Raw genomic sequence first — 17,325 nt, 5'->3', positions numbered from 1 at the left:
TTTGATTTTGGGTGTGCTGAGGAGGACTCCATATATGAAAGACAGTTTTTTTTTTTTTTTTGTCAAAGCTATGTGTGTCAAGTATTTGTCTCCGGAACAAAAAGAAATACAGACATCTCCCTGGCTCTAAAATCCCTGAACTGGCTACCGATTGAAGCAAGAATTGAATTAAAAATTGCATGCATGGCTGGACGGCGGTGCAGGAGACCATGGTGTAGCCGGAATTGTCATAGATGTGGAGTGGGTGGAGGTGAAGCTTAAGGAATGGTGCAAGACAGTGCATGGGAGGGGGGGGGGTGTGTGTGTGTTGTAAGTTACGTATTATGATTTTCTTTTCCAAGACATGTTCAGTAAATGTCAACACAATTTTCATACTGTAAAATGTAGCAGTTGGCCTCTGGGTTACAGAGCTCTGCATGATCTTTGATGATTGACGCAATAAAATTTGTTTAACATATTTGTATTTTTAGCATGCATGATTTATAAAGTGCTACATGTCAATACCCCCAGATATCTGGCCCAAAAGCTAGAAAAATCAGGGGGCTGCAGACCTTTGCGAAGTGCACACACACCCTGCTTCTGAAACCCCAACGAAACAATAAAAAGAAAAAGGGCTCCAGAGCTTTCTCGGTTGTTGCACCCAAGATATGGAATTCTCTACCACCGGATGTTCGCCTAATCTAAACTACCTGCTCCTTCAATAAAGGAGCAAAATCTTTTCTGCCGACTACGTTTTTACCCTATGACAACATCTCTATGCCTATTGAAATGTAACCATATCAACTAACCTTTATGATGCTTGACCATCTTATTGCTGACTATTTTTTGAGATCAAGCTTATTACTCTATTTATTTTCATTGCTATGTTTTTCATTCACACATGTCTATTTTACCAGTCCAACTGATACTCTACCTCGCTTCATGTAAAGCGCTCTGATACCCACTAGGGTCATGTTCGCACTATACAAAACTTTATAAATCAATAAATAAATAAAATAAATATTGGTGTAAATGACAATGTCTTTTACCCATGTGTTTTGGTTTAGAGTGGATGTATGTAGTGTGCAGTGGAATATTGTGGTTTGGATTGGAATGGTTAGTTGTCGAATTGTGTGGGGTGGAATTGTGTGGTGTGTTGTGGAATTATATAGCATGGTAAATACATAAAGGTGAAAGCTGCACAGAAAAGATAGGAAGACAGAGAAGGATAGGTAGTTTGTGCACAAGGAGCTGAATGAACTCCAGACAGAGGAGCAGAAAAAGTGTGAGAGAAAGAAGGGACGAGCAGGTGACAGAGGGATGGGGTGTGTGCAGAAGACACCCCAAGAAGAGCAGGTGGGATTGAGGGATGCAAACCTTGAAAAGGCACAGGAAAGAAACTGTGCTTGAAGACCTGAAGTCAACCACATGAGAGAGGCGGGAAGAGTGCGTGACAGAGGAGAGAGAGAGAGAGAGGCGGGAAGAGTGAGTGACAGAGGACAGAGGAGAGAGAGACAAAGAGAGACAAAGAGAGAGAAAGAGAGACAAAGAGGGAGAAAGAGAAAGAGAGAGACAAAGAGAGAGAAAGAGAGAGAGACATAGACATAGACAGAGACAGAGACTGGTTGCTCTTCCCAAAGAAAACTTACTAACCTCAAATTAAGGCAGATATTCACAGAGGCAATGACCACCCACCAGCTGATAGAGGCGGGGCCCTGAGAATGGGCTCAGGACCAAGAGTGGCATCTGAGCAGACAGAGCGAGGATAAGTGAGAGGAGCACCGAGACGAGGTGGGGGTGCAAGAGCCGTACGAGTACACAGCACGCAAGAGCAAGGCAACATGTGTAAGCAGGCAGTACAGAGAGGAGACAGGGAGTGTGAGGGAGGGAGGGATGAAAGGGGGCAGTGAGATGAGATGTGGCAGTGGGAGGAAGAATGAGAGGGACAGTGGGGGTGTGGGGGAGAGATGACGGTTGGTGGAAGTGCGAGGGAGAGATTAGAGGGGCAGTAAGATTGCGAGTGAGAGAAGACAGGGTCGGTGGGAGTGCAAGGGGGAGATGAGATGTGGCATTGAGAGTATGACAGAAAGATGACCAGATTGGTGGGAGTGGCATGTCCCAGCTTCATTTACTCAGCCCTACCCTTCCCCATGGGCCTCACCACCACAGCTGTCTGATTTGCTTGGAGGAGGCATACAAAAAACATACTGCTCCTTGCCACACAATATTAGTCCAACTACCTTTCATGCTAAGCAGCAAGTGATAGTTTGATGCAATACATGTACCTATAGCTGGTTAAAAAGTTTAATTCGGACTCTGTGTGTCAAAGTGTATGTCTATATATGGATGTGTGTACACAGAGGTGCATTCAAAGTTAGATTTAATAATTTTAAGCAAACGTAAGCAAGTGTTTACACATATGTGCACACAGTTTACAATAGTCCTTTGTAAGGAGCCCCTGCAAGTTTTTTCTGTACCCACCCCCTAAATATCACTTTTAGTAATGCCACAGGATGAACCGGATTGGAACAGAAAATGTCTTTCGTCCCTCGCCAATAGGGTTATTGCGTCGGCGAGACATTTTGTATTGGAGCTAGTTTCAGGGGTGGAGGAACTTTGCAAAAAAGATTTAATACCCATAATAAAACGTTGTCCTGAACCTAGCAGTCCCATGTTCCAACAAAAGCCAGCATTGTGTGCATGTAAAATCAAGAACTGTGATCATCAGGGATGCATTAGAAAGCTACTGCACACTGGAGATAAAAGAATGTTTTTGATGTAAATTTTCTTTTTTATATAGCGGGTACTGGACGAAGGTAATGGAACACATGAACATCAGCTTCATTACACAGGGACATATTCTTTTTAGGTCTCACCTACGCAGCGCGCAAGCGCTGTTTAGGAGGGGACCTTTTACTATCGCTCAGGACTTTTGCCCAAGCGCCTGCATGTTTTGCATTGGTTTGTATTGCAACTCGTACCTGTTTGGCGTTTTCCTTGCGGGAACGAGCAGCAGCACCATCTGTTTTTAATTATCTTGATCGCGCTTTCAAAAAAGATGGCGCCGTGCTGGCTCCTGTAAGGGAAACGCTGTGCGTGTCTGGAGGCCACGCCGCACCTTGACCCTCTTCTGCCCTCCTGCTTTCTGCCCCTACCGTGGCATGATTGCTCCTTTATTTGAGTCCCTTTATGCATGCACGAGTACTCTGCGGTTGACGCACTCCGTCAACTAATCACTATGAAATTAGTTTCACTATATTTAAATGCCGGCACTTAATGCACTATATCCATGTGCAAGAAATTGCCTTGGCTAATGTGCAACATAAATTAGCAAACTTGCAACGGGGAGCTAAATTGCCAGCAGTTACGTGGCCGCCCGTAAAGCGGTCTTCCGCCGTCTGCGTGCGTCATTGAACACACGCGCACCGCAGATGCACCCACGGGGCAGCTATCTACAGATAATTTAACCGGAATCTTGAATATTAATGTGCGCTCCAGACACCCCACGCACTCTAGCTGCGGTGCCAAAAGTCCCAAATCTTGGGTGGCACCTTCCACCAGTCCAGGTTGTCTATCCAACAGCTAGTTGTCTGTGATGTGACTTCGGCCATGCTTGTATATCAGCCTCGGAAGACGCACTAGTGAGTTGCGGCAGCCCCCCTGGACCCACCCCTTTACGCACAGCGGGACCGCTCTCGGTGCCTGGTACACATCCGTTACTGCTCGCCGCGCTGTGATGTTAGCCGGCTGCCTGCCTCCTTGAATCCGGCCACAGGCACATTAGCATCTGAAATTAGGTGGTTTTTAACCCCTGAGGGACAGCGTCGCCAACCGAAAGAGGTGAGGGCTTAACTTTTGGAATTATCTGGCATAGCGGGAAGCCTGGGCATTGCGGTACCCGTGGTAAAACATCCCTTGCCCTGGCAGGGGAAGAAATGCTGTGCCCTTTAAAACCAGCTCATCCTTGCTTTCAAGATTTTCAGATTGTAAAAAGCTGTTTCGTGTGTCTTGTGGGCTGCGTTCGAGCTGTGGAAGCGCGTTGAGTTCTGTTTTCTATTCCCTGGTGTGTCGCCGCACTCGGTTCGGGGTGGGACGACACGCATGTCCTTCAGACTGTTGCGCGTACTTGAGCAAGGTGCCGGCAGATATATCGCATCTGTACGAGTGTCTGTCCCGGGTTACCTCGGTTTATCTGTGTGCGTGGACGGTGGCGTTCACAAACTGTGTGTACGAGTTCTTTACATTAACCGGGTGCGGGGGTGTGCAGCTATGCCAAACCAGGGAGCAAGGGGCAGCTCTTTGCCTCCGGTGCATTTGGAGGCTGAAACAATGGCAGTTACAGACAGAGGCTGCTGCCTCTTCCCATGATTTATTGCAACAGCAGCAACAGCCGAAAAACTGTATAAAGGTCATTTATTTCCAAGAGGGACTTCTTTTTAGTGCACACTTTAAAGCCCCCTGTGCGTGTTGATCAGAAGTACTGCACCAAGCTTTTGGCAACTGACGCATAGAGCTTATTCATATATACATATAACTAATAACTTGCATGAACCGAAGGCTTGTGCCGACTGGTGAATCGAGTTTACATCAACTGGTGCATGTAGCTTGTGTCAACTGATGTCTATAACTCATATCAACAGGCGTATGGAGCATGTTTCAACTTAAGCATGTAACTTGTATCCATCGGAGGCTCCAGCGTGTGCAGGCTGGTGCATCGAGGTGATGTTGACTGGTGCAAATAAGTTATATCGACAAGCGGTTCGAGCTTGGATCAACCGGTGCTTCGTGTTTGGATCAATTGTGCTTAAAGTTTGCATCCTTCGATGCATCGAGTTTGCATCTATATGTGCACGAAAAGTCAGGGCTGTGGATGCCATCACCACTGTTGGGGGACTTCTTAAAGGGAGGGCAGGACATACTGAGCAGTGCGCCCCTCCTTGCTTCCATTGAAGGACAGGCAGCGTGCGACAAACAGTTCTGGCTCAGATGTACTTCTTAAATTGTAAGTGATAGGAGGTACCCGACCAAAAAAACCTACGGTCACGCTTGCCAACGTGGGCTCATTTACTTCCACTTCACAGGATGGCTGCTAAGTGCCCAGGTGAAGTTGTAAGATGATTTACCCTGATGAGAGAAACAGTGCTGCACTGTGTGCATAAAAAGGCCACCTTTCAATACTGGTCGTTCACCCAATTCTCCAAACCAAAAGTTTTCGTTCACCCCCGTCTCTCTTCTCCTTTCTTATTCCGCATCCTTCCTATCATTTCCTCCTTCCTGTCTCTCTCGAGTCCATCCTTTCATCCAGTGGCGGCTGGTGAAATTTGAAAGTGGTAGGGCGTAAAAAAAAATCATGTCCTGCAGTAATGTTGCCTCGCTAGATCTCATTTTTATTTCCCTGGCGTTGTGAATTTGCATATGTTGCCTTTTTACATCAGCTATATATCTGACAGAATTTATTTTTAAAAACAGATGTGCCAAGGATATTTCTCCTTTTCAATATGCAATACATTCCTTTTTAACAGGTTTGGATCTATATGAATGACAAGGTGACAACAGAATATATAACGTAAACATGTAAAACACTTTGATTGCTCGCAACATTCCGGCCCACTCCCTCCACTGTGAATGGCATTTCCTAGTCGCATCAAGATTAAAGCACAATAACTGAAAATACCCTTCACGGCTAAGAAATGGATTTTCCTTTATACGATGTTCCCAGCTACATATCCGTCTCACCAGCAGAAACAAAACAGTCACTAGCAGTTTTTACAGCACGCACCATACTTCCTCAAAAAACGGTGCCAGAAAATGAAAACCTCATCTGCCGGAAATAAAATCCGGAGCAGGTGCTTGGAATGTCAGAACGTATGTAACACGGATTTGCACAGGAACGCCGCGCTATCAGAAAAACGCCAAATGCTGCTATTCATCGCATTTATACTCGCAGAAGATTTCATACAATCATGTAGCAGTATTAATGATGCCTGCCAATGGTTATTTTGCATATTGCCAAAATGCCAAATTAAATGACACAGATATGCAGTTTGGCGTTAAACTAGAAAGAGCCCTCTCAGCTAATCTTACTGTGCATTCAGCCTCACAAGTATTCTTTGAAGACGACATGCGCCGCGCTGCACAAGTTCATGCATGGATTCTGTGCTCATGCACACGTCAGACAGAAATAAATGCACAACATATGCTCCACGGTGTTCACCAGTTTTACGGCGTTGTGTGGGCCTTCCTCTGCACGGAGGCGTGTGGTAAACACAAAATGGACCCCGTAACCGCCATTGTACACTGAGGTATATCACTCGCATGACAGGGGTCCAAGACTCTTAGTCACACATCGTTGTCCCCGCCTCTTCACTACTGTAACACACTGGTCACCCTTCGACCACCCCTCCTCACCTTCAACTGCCTCTTCCCTCCTACCAATTCCCGCTCCATCTACCCCATTACTCCATCTCTTCACCTTCCTCCCTTATATGCGCTCACCTCTTGCACCCCGTCCCCGTCCAACCCTCGTGACAGAAACACATTAAACCTCTAGCCTGCTTTTCCACCACAGAGTGCCTCGTGTACTGTGCAAACCTAGTGAAAATCTCACCAGTCGCAACCGGCATAACGGGCGAGTGGGGTTTGTTTAATTAAATAATAAATATACATAAAATAAAACTTAACTTAGCGTCCTGCGCCGCTGCCACCTCAGCTTCTGTTCTGGATGGATCCGACTCCCGCCATCCTGCGTTTCCATTCCTGCATCGTCATCACCAGCCAGGAAAGGCAGCCTTCCTCCTTCCCCTCCGCCAATCACAATGCTGCAATGGCAGCGTTGTGAATGGTGAGGCGCAGCGGAGTGCGCCCCATCTGGGCCATTTTCTCTATGTAGGCTGCTGCATGCAGCAGCCTACATAGAGAAAAAGGGACAAGGGCGGTCCTGCTCGAGATGAGGGGGGGGGGGGAGGAGTGGCTTGCCCACTGTTGTGCCTACCGACTGTTTGGTTGGCCCCAGGGCCGACCAAACAGTCAGTAGGCACAACAGTGGGCAAGCCACTCCTCCCCTGCCCTCGAGCAGGACCGCCCACCCCCAACCAGGCATTTCTGCTCTCTCGCCGTGCGAGAAAGCAGTGAGGCAACGCCCATACGCCCCAATGGGGGAGCCGCCACTGCTTTCATCTCCTTTGCCACCGTCACTCTGTTCCGTCCTTCCCCAAATTCCTCTTTCCCTCCATACCTTCATTGATTAAACCCTTTTCCAGCTCTTCTTCACCACCCCACCCAATCTTTAACATGCCTCTTTTGCACTCATCCTTCACTAACTCAGTCTCCGTACTCTATTCTTTTCTGCTTCTTTTCTCTCCTGGCTTGCTTCACGTTTCTTCCCTCCTGCCTTTTATCTCTCCTTCGCCCCTTGTCTTCTGAGCCTTCCTTCTATCCCACCCCTTCTCTCCTGGCACCCAGCATCGTCCGTCTGTGGCTCCCACGAGGTGGTGCTGGTGTCCAGGCATTCTTGCTCGTTTCTCTTCCCACAGGCAGCTCTGCGCTAATCTCGCGAGCGCTTGTGTGGGTCTGCACACAAGGCCTTCCTAAACAGCGACAGACATCGCGCCTTTTTCCATTTTAATGTGGTCGTCATTTGCCAACGGGGTCCCTTGCGCTCTTTTTTGTCCAACAGGGCAAGGCCCTTTGATCTGCACTTTACACTTAGCGGTAGATGCGTTTCTTAAGTAGTTAAATGAGTGCCTCTCAGGCTGCTCCGCCCTCTGCCTGCTCAGGCTTCTGTCCTCTCTGCTGCCTGCTTCATCCACCCTTAGATGTACTCTGCCTACTCAGCCCTCTGGCCCCTCTGCCTGCACAGGCGTCTGTGCTCTCCGCTGCCGGCTTCATCTACCCTTACATTTACTCTGCCTACTACATGCAGCAACTCCTAAAGAAAAGAACATTTCTATTTATACAGACACTCTGTAAACTTATTGTTTGTTGCAGTCTTTTACTTTTTCATGTACATTTCCGCCCTCAAATGTCTTTGGCGGTGTAGGTATAAGAAAGTCAGCAGTTCTTACTGGTCATGTCTTTGGGTTAACAAAATATAGCTCAGTTTAAGAGGCAGCTGGTGCTGACCGATTAAAATAGATTTCAAATTAATATCAACGCCTCGTCAGGGGTAGTAAGAGCTATATACATGTAACACTTTCTAACAATCTAAATTTGGCTAAAGTTAATAACTTTCATCATAAATACAGTGAAATGATGCTTCAAAGAAATCGTACCTAAAATTTCACAGCAGTTAAGGGCTGCATCACCCAGTGTATTCAATTACGGCACTGCCAATGCTTGTTTTTATTTTTTTGTAGGCACGGGGAGATTAAGTGATTTGCCCAGAATCACACAATGTTGACTCGAACCTGCTTCCCCAGCTCCAAAGACTGCGGCTCTGGCATTTTTAATGTCCTTAATGGCTACATGTTCTTAGTGTATGTAAGCATGTTTACTAGCCACGCCTGTATTTATAGATTACATCAGCCCGGATAATTCTTTCTATTTACTATGTCCAGGCAGATATGCGGTCAGTCTGGCACAAGCCAGGTTTCGTAAAATGGAGAGTTTCCGTTGTAGAGCACACTCCAATTATTCCGGGGATAGTTAAACGCCTATAGAAACAGGCACAGTGCCTATTAAAAACTAGAAATGTCAGACTCCATATGTTGACATTCCAATCGACAATTCGAAGATGTGATTCAAATGTGTATATTCCGATGGACCAATTATGTAGAGATCCAAAGTTAAACGTTTGAATTCTGATTGACCAATTCCATTGCCTATTTCTAAATGTGCAAATTGCGATTGAATATCCTGAATGGCTATTTGGGACTTCAAATCCACATGTAAAAATATCCACATCTTGAAATCCATCCAACTGTTATTGTGTTTGTCATTTTCACATTTCAAATGTGTGTACACCTAGCGCACAATTTTATTTGAGGCGAGTGCCCCGGTAGTTCTTAATGAAAGCTGACCACCAAATCTCGGTTTATCCTTCAAGTTGGAATTATAAATGATTAAAATAAGTAATTTCACCTCAGAAGGATGGAAGGTTGAGTTGGCCCCTACTGCTGCACGTTTAGGACCTGAAGGTTGAATACAGGCGCCTGCGTTGAGTGAACGTCATTCGGGGTACCTTAAATGAAGAAAACGAAAACACAAATCCCTTTCATTGAAAAAAACAACATTCGCATTGGCGGGGACCCGCCAGATGGTCCCTTGCCAGGTGTGAGGGGTGGAGCTAGGACCGCAAGTACTCGATTGCAAAGAGTAGATGAGCTACTCACAACTGGCATGGCGTGCCTTGACAGAGTTCTGCCCATCCAGGACATTCCGTCACACCAAGAACTTGGTGGCTGCTTCCGAATGGTTTATGACTTAGAGCATCCATATAAGCAGGAGAAGGGAGAGGTCAGGAAAAAAAAATGACGAGAAAGCATTTAAAAAGGTCACCATTGTCACTCACAAGCTGTGCAAAGAAATGTTCAGCCCAGTACTGGAGTAAAAGAAGTGAGGTATGGGAGGCCAACCTGTGCCCAGGGGTATGGATCAAGGGCTTTGTCAACAAATGTCCCCACGGAATATTTTTTATATACTCTGCAAAAATGCTTTGTTCGTAATGGCGGAGTTAATGACTTAACCATTACACCATATGGGCTGAAGGTACCATGGCTGGTTTGTTTTCTCAAGCGATCTTGCAAACACAAACTGAGTAAATTCAATTATGCTCGGCTAAGAGTCAGTAAAATTATTTTGCCAATAAATCAATCGATCTGTCTAGATCTCTTGGAGTGAATTGTAGGTAATTTCCTTGACTGCTCAATCCACTCACTTTCGTGTTTTTTATTTTGCGTTGTAAGCATAGTCGTGAAAAGACATGGGGCCCTACCCCACTCACATTATTAAACAAGTCAGTGCCTTTTAGAAACCCATGGGCCTGGGGCAGATTCATTCACATGTTGGCAGCATGTGAGGAGGAAACAACCTTTAAAACTGTGCCTTTACCGTGCAATGCCTTTACCACCAGCATTTAGCATGCATGCACCTACCACACAAAAAAAATTGGCTTTTTTTTTTTTGTTTTTTTAGATTAAGAAGGGCCCGGCAGTAGCCCCGACAAAGTTTTGCAAAAATCATGAGAAAAAAACAAGCATAAGTTAAGCAGACATGCTAGTTGACAACGCCAGACCAATTGCTTTGATAGAGCTTTTTATTATTATAATAAACATGTGGAGAGAGTTTATAAAATCAGCTGTAGAGACAAGTGCAGTAACCTCAGATCTGCCACAGTATTGTACTAGAGGCGTCTTTGACGAAAGTGTGACTACAAGCCCTTCTACCCCTGGCTTTGACCATGATGCAATAATATAGCATTTACAGAAACACGGCCTAATCACTAGAACCGTATGTACACAGTGCACATTAGGTGTGCATGATTTGTGTCCTTATTACAGGATTCACAAGGAGTGGTACACATGGGGATGGGCCCCGTGGAGTCCTGATGAAGAGCTATTAGGGGAACAGCTTGAAACATGTTAACAAAAACACATTACTTAGACAACCAGACTGATTACGGTCAGGTTTCTTCTCATAAACGACCCCCGATTTTTAACCATACCAATTAGGGGCGGGATTAAAGAGTGACCAACTAGTTAGGTATTTTTAGATTTTCTTTCCCTTTCCACCCCACATCACTGCACTACACAAAATCTTCAATAAAAAGTGCTCCTACGTAATTCGCAAGTCGCAGCACGCCTCCATCCGTAGAGGATTAAGAGGAACACCAATGATGAAGCATGCATCTAGGGGCAACCCTGTTGGGTGAGGGGTTACTAGAAAAAAAAAACCTTTTTTCTAGACAAGGGATTACAATGAATTCTTGCTGTATCCTATCTAATTCTCTAAGGGCAGGTTTTCTTCGATATACTCTATTTTTGTGTAACTACATAACTGTCAGGAGGATACCTAGTCTCTACCTCTCTCTCTACTTTGGTAACTAAAGATTTTTTACTCCTCAGACTTTTAGCAATATTCCAATCCTACAGGACCGGAGCCACATTTCATAAACTATTCTAAGATGACTCATGTAGTTTATTATACTACGGCAATGAACCACATGGATTTGGTGCATCTTAGACTTTTAGTAATATTCTTCTCATGCATATAGGACCGGATCCTAGCCTCGTAAACCATACCAAGATGGCTGACACATTTCTTACTAATGCAGTTAACTGCAATCTGCCGTAAATAAATTTGCGTCACTTGCACATGCAAGATCCCCCTCTCCACCTTTCTTTCTTTTATGAATACTTTGGGAATGCATGCGCCCTCGATTTTGAAATCGGCCAACGACTGTGGCAGATCTGACCCTCGGGACGGACATCCGCGAGGAGAATTCGCAAAGCACAATAAGCCCATGTAGGGTAAGCGCAAACACACGGACCAGTTTGGTCAGCTTCGTAGAGACTTTGCGACCGGGTTATAATGCTAGTAGACGCAAGACTTAGTGATTTTTTCTATCTTGTTGTAGATTGGACTGGGGCGCCCTAGCGAGAACCACATTACCGAGACGCGAGGTGTAGATTGTGGATGCTTTCCCTATGCATGCGCCGACATGATTAGCAGACGCATGATCATTTGTGGCTAGGCTTTCTACAGATGCGCTGCTGGAATTTTTTAGTACAGCTCCAGTTATGTTTAAATTTGTTTTATTGTTGCTATCAGAGTTAAGGGCAGTCATCACAATAGCTGTAGGAGCTTCAACATTCAGCCCCGTCCCGCACAACATTTTTGTACTAGAAAGAAAAGAGAGGAAACAAAACAAGCAAAACGAACTAAAGATAGAAATACTCCCCTCCCCACCCTTCCCCTTCCCTAGGGTGCCAGTGCTAACAAATTATCCAGTAAGGTCCGAGCATTTGTGTCTTACGTATGCTAGGCGGCAGTGCTGTGCTGAGTCTGTGTAGTCAGTCTTAAAAGTCTGAGATATCTTGGGCAGGTTAATTCTGTGAACTCGTGACAATAATGCAATGAATGTCTCCTGCAGTTCCTGAGCCCTGCAGGGGCAGGCAGGAGCCCTCCCGCAAAGGCTCGGGGTGGGCAGATGGGAGTCCTTTCGGTCCCGGCCATGTGGTCGCACCTCTCCCCTCGGCCATCTGGCGCGCAATGCTTTCCAATGGGGTGACCAAATGGCCAGGCCGGCCTGGAAATCCCGATGCGGGCAAATTTGCCTCACGGATCCCAGCCAGGGCTCCAGGAGGTCGGGCACGTTCGCACCTAGGGTCCCCTGAGCCTCGCGGTGCGCACGGGTTCCCAGGAAGAGGGGTAGACTTCCTCCGGATTACTCCTGGGATGGCGGTTTCTCTGCTGGGGACCAGATGGGCTATGCCCGGGCAACACCTCCCTAGGCGTCCAGGGCTCCCTCCTCCAGCCCGCGGCGTGGCAAAGTGCCCGGGACGGGTTCCATGGTTCCCGGGTAGTCATCCCCCAGGCGTCCGGGCCCAAGAGCTCCGGTGGTCCTTCCCCAGGCTTGAGTCCCAGTAGGGGTCCCCGAGCGCCCGGGAAGCAGAGCCCCCGAGCCCTGCGTGGGCTGTCGGGAACCCTACCACGAAGGCTCGGGGTGGGCAGATGGGAGTCCTTTCAGGTCCCAGCCATCTGGTCGCACCTTTCCCCTCGGCCATCTGGTCGCGCGCAATGCTTTCCAATGGGGCGACCAGATGGCCGGGCCGCCCTGGAGGTCCAGATGAGGGCTCATTTGCCTCCCGGATCCCAGCCAGGGCTCCAGGAGGTCGTTCGCACCTAGGGCCCCGTCTGTCACTCGGAGCGCGCGGGTTACCAGAAAGGGGGGTAGCCTTCCTCCGGATTAGTAGGGGCAGAGTATGCCGGGGACACCCCTCCCGGGCTGGCGGTTCTCTTCTGGGGACCAGATGGGCTTGGCCCAGACAAGACCTCCCAGGCGTCCGGGGCTCCCTGCCTCGGCCCGCGGCTTGGCAAAGTGCCCGAGACGGGCTCCATCGGTCCCTGGGCAGTCCTCCCCACTGGGCTTCTGGGCCCTGAGAGCGCCTGGGGGCCTCCCCGTGCCTAAGGCCCAGCCAGGGTCACTGAGCACCCCGGGAAGCACAGCCCCGCCCCCCTCACCCCCCCCAGAGCCCTGCATGGACAGGCGGGAGCCCTACCTCGTAGGCTCGGGGCGGGTAGATGGGAGTCCTTTCGGTCCCGGCCATCTGGTCGCACCTTTCCCCTCGGCCATCTGGTCGCACGCAATGCTTTCCAAAAGGGCGACCAGATGGCCGGGCCGTCCTGATGAGGGCTCATTTGCCTCCACGATCCAAGCCAGGGCTCCAGGAGGTCGGGCGCGTCCGCGCCTAGGGTCCCCTCCGTCATGCGGTGCGCACAGGTTACCAGAAAGGGGGGTAGCCTTCCTCCAGATTACTAGGGACAGGGTACTCTGGGACCCCTCTCGGCCTAGCGGCCCTCAGCAGGCAGCTGGACGGGCCAGGATGCCGCCCCAGCCCTGGGTCCGTCCCTGAGCCTGCCGCGTGGCAGGCTGTACCGGTTGGGGTCCGGCGGGCCTCCCCCTGCTGGGCTGGGTCCAGGGGCCCTGGCGAGGGTGGCCTCCCCACCCCAGGCTACGTCCTCGGTCCTGGTGCGTGGCAGGATGCCCGAACGAGGCCCCGTGGGCCTGGCGAGGCTTCCCCTTTGCCTCCGGGCCCCTGACTGGGTCCAGGGGCCCCACTGGGCCCCGGCTCGTGTGCTCCAGCCCTGGGCCCCGTCCCCAGGCCTGCTGCCTCGCCAAAGGCCCGGGACGGGGTTCCATCATGCCCGGGGAGCCCCCCCTTGCTCGACTGGGTTCAGGGGCTCCCTGCAGCCCGGGGGAGGGTGGCCTCCCCACCCCGGGCTCCGTCATCACTCCCTCCGCGTGGCAGGGTGCATAGGATGGTGTCCGGCGAGGCTTCCCCTGTGCCTCCGAGCTTGGGAGCCTCGGCTGGGTCCAGGGGCCCCACCGGGCCCCGGGTCGGGTGCTCCAGCCCCAGACCCCGTCCTGCCGGCCCACCACAGGCCTGGGATGGGGTTCTGTCGAGCACGGGGAGCCTCCCCGTGCTCGGCTGGGTTCTGCGGCTCCCAAGGGCCACCGGGAGGGCGGCCTCCCCACCCCGGCTCCGTCCTGCCGCATGGCAGGGTGCCCGGGATAGGGGTCCGGCGGGCCCGGGGAGGCTTCCCCTGTGCCTCCGGGCCTGGGAGCCCTGGCTTGGACCAGGGGCCCCGCCGTGGGCCCCACCCCCCGGCAATGCCAAAGACCCCGGACGGGGTTCAGTTGTGCCTGGGGAGCCTCCCCTTGCCTGCCTCAGTTCAGGAGCTCCGGCCGGGACCCCTGAGGGTGGCCTCCCCACCCCGGGCTCGGTCCTGCCGCGTGCCAGGGTGCCCGTGACGGGGTCCGGCGGGCCCGGGGAGGCTTTCCCTGCGCCTCCGGGCCTGGGAGCCCTGGCTGGGGCCAGGGTCGAGTGCTCCGGCCCTGGGCCCCGTCCCCCGGCCTGCCGCTCTGCCAAAGGCCGGGGTTCCGTTGTGCCTGGGGAGCCTCCCCTTGCTTGGCTGGGTTCAGGTGCTCCGGCCGGGGCCCCAGAGAGCCCTGGGGAGGGCGGCCTCCACCTCCCAGGCTCTGTCCTTAGTCCTGCTGCGTGGCAGGGTGCCCGGCATGGTGTCCGGCGGGGTCCACGGGCCCCGCCGGGCCCAGGGTTGGGGGCTCCGGCCCTGGGCCCCGTCCCCCAGCCTGCGGCACTGACAAAGGCCCGGGGCGGGGTTCCGTTGTGCCCGGGGAGCCTCACCTTGCTTAGCTGGGTTCAGGAGCTCCAAGGGCCCAGGACAGCGGTCTGTCGGTCCGGTGCAGGCCTCCCCTACTTGTCAAGGTGTCTGCGGGTCCCAGATCGGAGGGCCCGTCGGGTCCCCCTCGCAGCCTCCATGGCTAGGGCCCAACTGAGGCCCTGGGCCTCCAGTCCCCCATGCCCCAGCACCCGCTCACTTTTTCGTTGGGGCACAGAGCGACCAGATGGCTTCCCTTTCGAGCCCGGCCATCTGGTCGCACCTTTCCCCTCGGCCATCTGGTCGCACCTATCCCCTCGGCCATCTTGCCTGGAAGTCCCGATGAGGGCTCATTTGCCTCTCCGATCCCAGCGAGGGCTCCAGGTCAGGTACATTCGCGCCTTGGATCCCCTCTGTCACCTTGTGTGCACGGATTACAAGAAACGGGGGTAATTTTCCTCCGGATTACTAGGGAGAGGGTCAGTCAGACCTCCGTGAGGTCCGGCGATTCGGAAACAGGGGAAGGCAGCACCTGGGCCCGCCCGCCGGGGCCCCCAGGGGCCCAGGTACGCACCTGCCTCTCAGCCCCTTCCAGATGGTCCTTTTTCTCAGAATTTACTCCATCAGACCTTCGTGAGGTCCGGCGATTCTGAGACGGGGAAGGCAGCACCTTGGCCCGCCGATGTGGCCCGAGTCTGCTCCTACCTCTCGTCCCCTTCCCGATGGGCCTTTCCTTTAAGCCTGCTCGCCCCGGGAGCAGGCAGGGATGTGAAGCCGGTATCCCCCCCCACGCAGGGCGGCCTGCCAGGGGATGCCTTGGCTGTACTCTGATCGATTGGGCACTTCACTCTCGGTCCGTCTAGGGATGGACTGCTTGGCCAGCCTCGGCTGTTTCAAGCAAGGAGCTTCCTCCCCGCATGGTCTGTCTGAATGGAGGGCCTGCCGCCTGGCGGGTGGCCCTTCACCCTACCCAGCAGAACGAAGGCCGAGCGGCCCTGGCAGCTTGTGTCCCCCAGTGCTCTGACCCGAGCGGAAGGGGTTGGGTGGCGCCAGGCCCTCGGATGCTGCTACCCAGCAGGTCCGTAGGCCCCGTGCGCCATGTCGTCACCGCTCTCCGCCCAGCACATTTCCACAGCAGCTCGGAACGATTGCTACGAGGGGTGTCGCCGCTGCCAGGCTCCGGCACCCCTGCGTCTCGCGCAGGCTGCGCCTCGGCCCACCTCTCCCTTCCGGGGGAGACGGCTGGGCCTGCCGGTGCTCATGAGACCGCACCCCTCCAGCGCGCCCTCCCGCCCAGACGGGTGGGCTCCTTCCCCCAGCAGGCTCCCGAGAGAGAGGGGTGCACGAAGGTTGTCCGGTCGGGGAGATGGGCACGCGGCCCCCCGAACCCACCCCGTCAGCAGGTGCGGCTACCTGGTTGATCCTGCTAGTAGCATATACTTGTCTCAAAGATTAAGCCATGCACGTGTAAGTACACACAGCCAGTACAGTGAAACAGAGAATGGCTCATTAAATCAGTTATGGTTCCCTTGATCGCGCCATCTGTTACTTGGATAACTGTGGTAATTCTAGAGCTAATACATGCCGACGAGCGCTGACCTCCCGGGATGCGTGCATTTATCAGACCAAGACCAATCCGGGCTCACCGGCCGCTTTGGTGACTCGAGATAACCTTGGGCCGATCGTACGTCCCCGTGACGATACATTTGGATGTCTGCCCTATCAACTGTCGATGTTACTTTCTGTGCCTACCATGGTGACCACGGGTAACGGGGAATCAGGGTTTGATTCCGGAGAGGGAGCCTGAGAAACGGCTACCACATCCAAGGAAGGCAGCAGGCGCACAAATTACCCACTCCCGACTCGGGGAGGTAGTGACGAAAAATAACAGTACAGGATTCTTTCGAGGCCATTGGGGGGGGGGGGGGGTGGGGGGGGGGGGGGGGAGTATGGTTGCAAAGCTGAAACTTAAAGGAATTGACGGAAGGGCAAAACCAGGAGTGGAGCCTGCGGCTTAATTTGACTCAACACAGGAAACCTCACCCGGCCCGTACACGGAAAGGATTGACAGATTGATAGCTCTTTCTCGATTCTGTGGGTGGTGGTGCATGGCTGTTCTTAGTTGATGGAGCGTTTTGTCTGGTTAATTCCGATAACTAACGAGACTCCTCCATGCTAACTAGTTACGCGACCCCCAGCAATCGGCGTTCAACTTCTTAGAGGGACAAGTGGCGGTCAGCCACACGAGATGGAGCAATAACAGGTCTGTGATGCCCTTAGATGTCCGGGGCTGCACGCGCGCTACACTGAACGGATCAGCGGGTGTCTACCCTTCGCCAACAGGTGCAGGTAACCCACTAAACCCCGTTCATGATAGGGATTGCAATTATTTCCCATGAACGATGAATTCCCAGTAAGTGCGGGTCATAAGCTCACGTTAATTAAGTCCCTGCCCTTTGTACACACCGCCCATCGCTACTACCGATTGGATGGTTTAGTGAGGTCCTC

General features: G+C 51.7%; 1 protein-coding gene and 1 pseudogene across 5 annotated transcripts in view; one reads left to right on the top strand and one right to left on the bottom strand.

Annotated features, from left to right (window-relative positions):
- The window catches only part of LOC146857930 (uncharacterized), a 136,612-nt gene that overhangs the window by 101,652 nt on the left and 17,635 nt on the right, over positions 1-17,325 (bottom strand). The window lies entirely within an intron of this gene.
- LOC146857934 (18S ribosomal RNA) overlaps positions 16,228-17,325 on the top strand; it is a 1,224-nt pseudogene continuing 126 nt past the window's right edge.

Source organism: Triturus cristatus, chromosome 3_2 (assembly GCF_964204655.1).
Source record: "Triturus cristatus chromosome 3_2, aTriCri1.1, whole genome shotgun sequence".
NCBI lineage: Eukaryota > Metazoa > Chordata > Amphibia > Caudata > Salamandridae > Triturus > Triturus cristatus.
The sequence above is the reverse complement of the archived record's forward strand: the minus strand, read 5'-3'. Positions and strand labels throughout refer to the sequence as shown.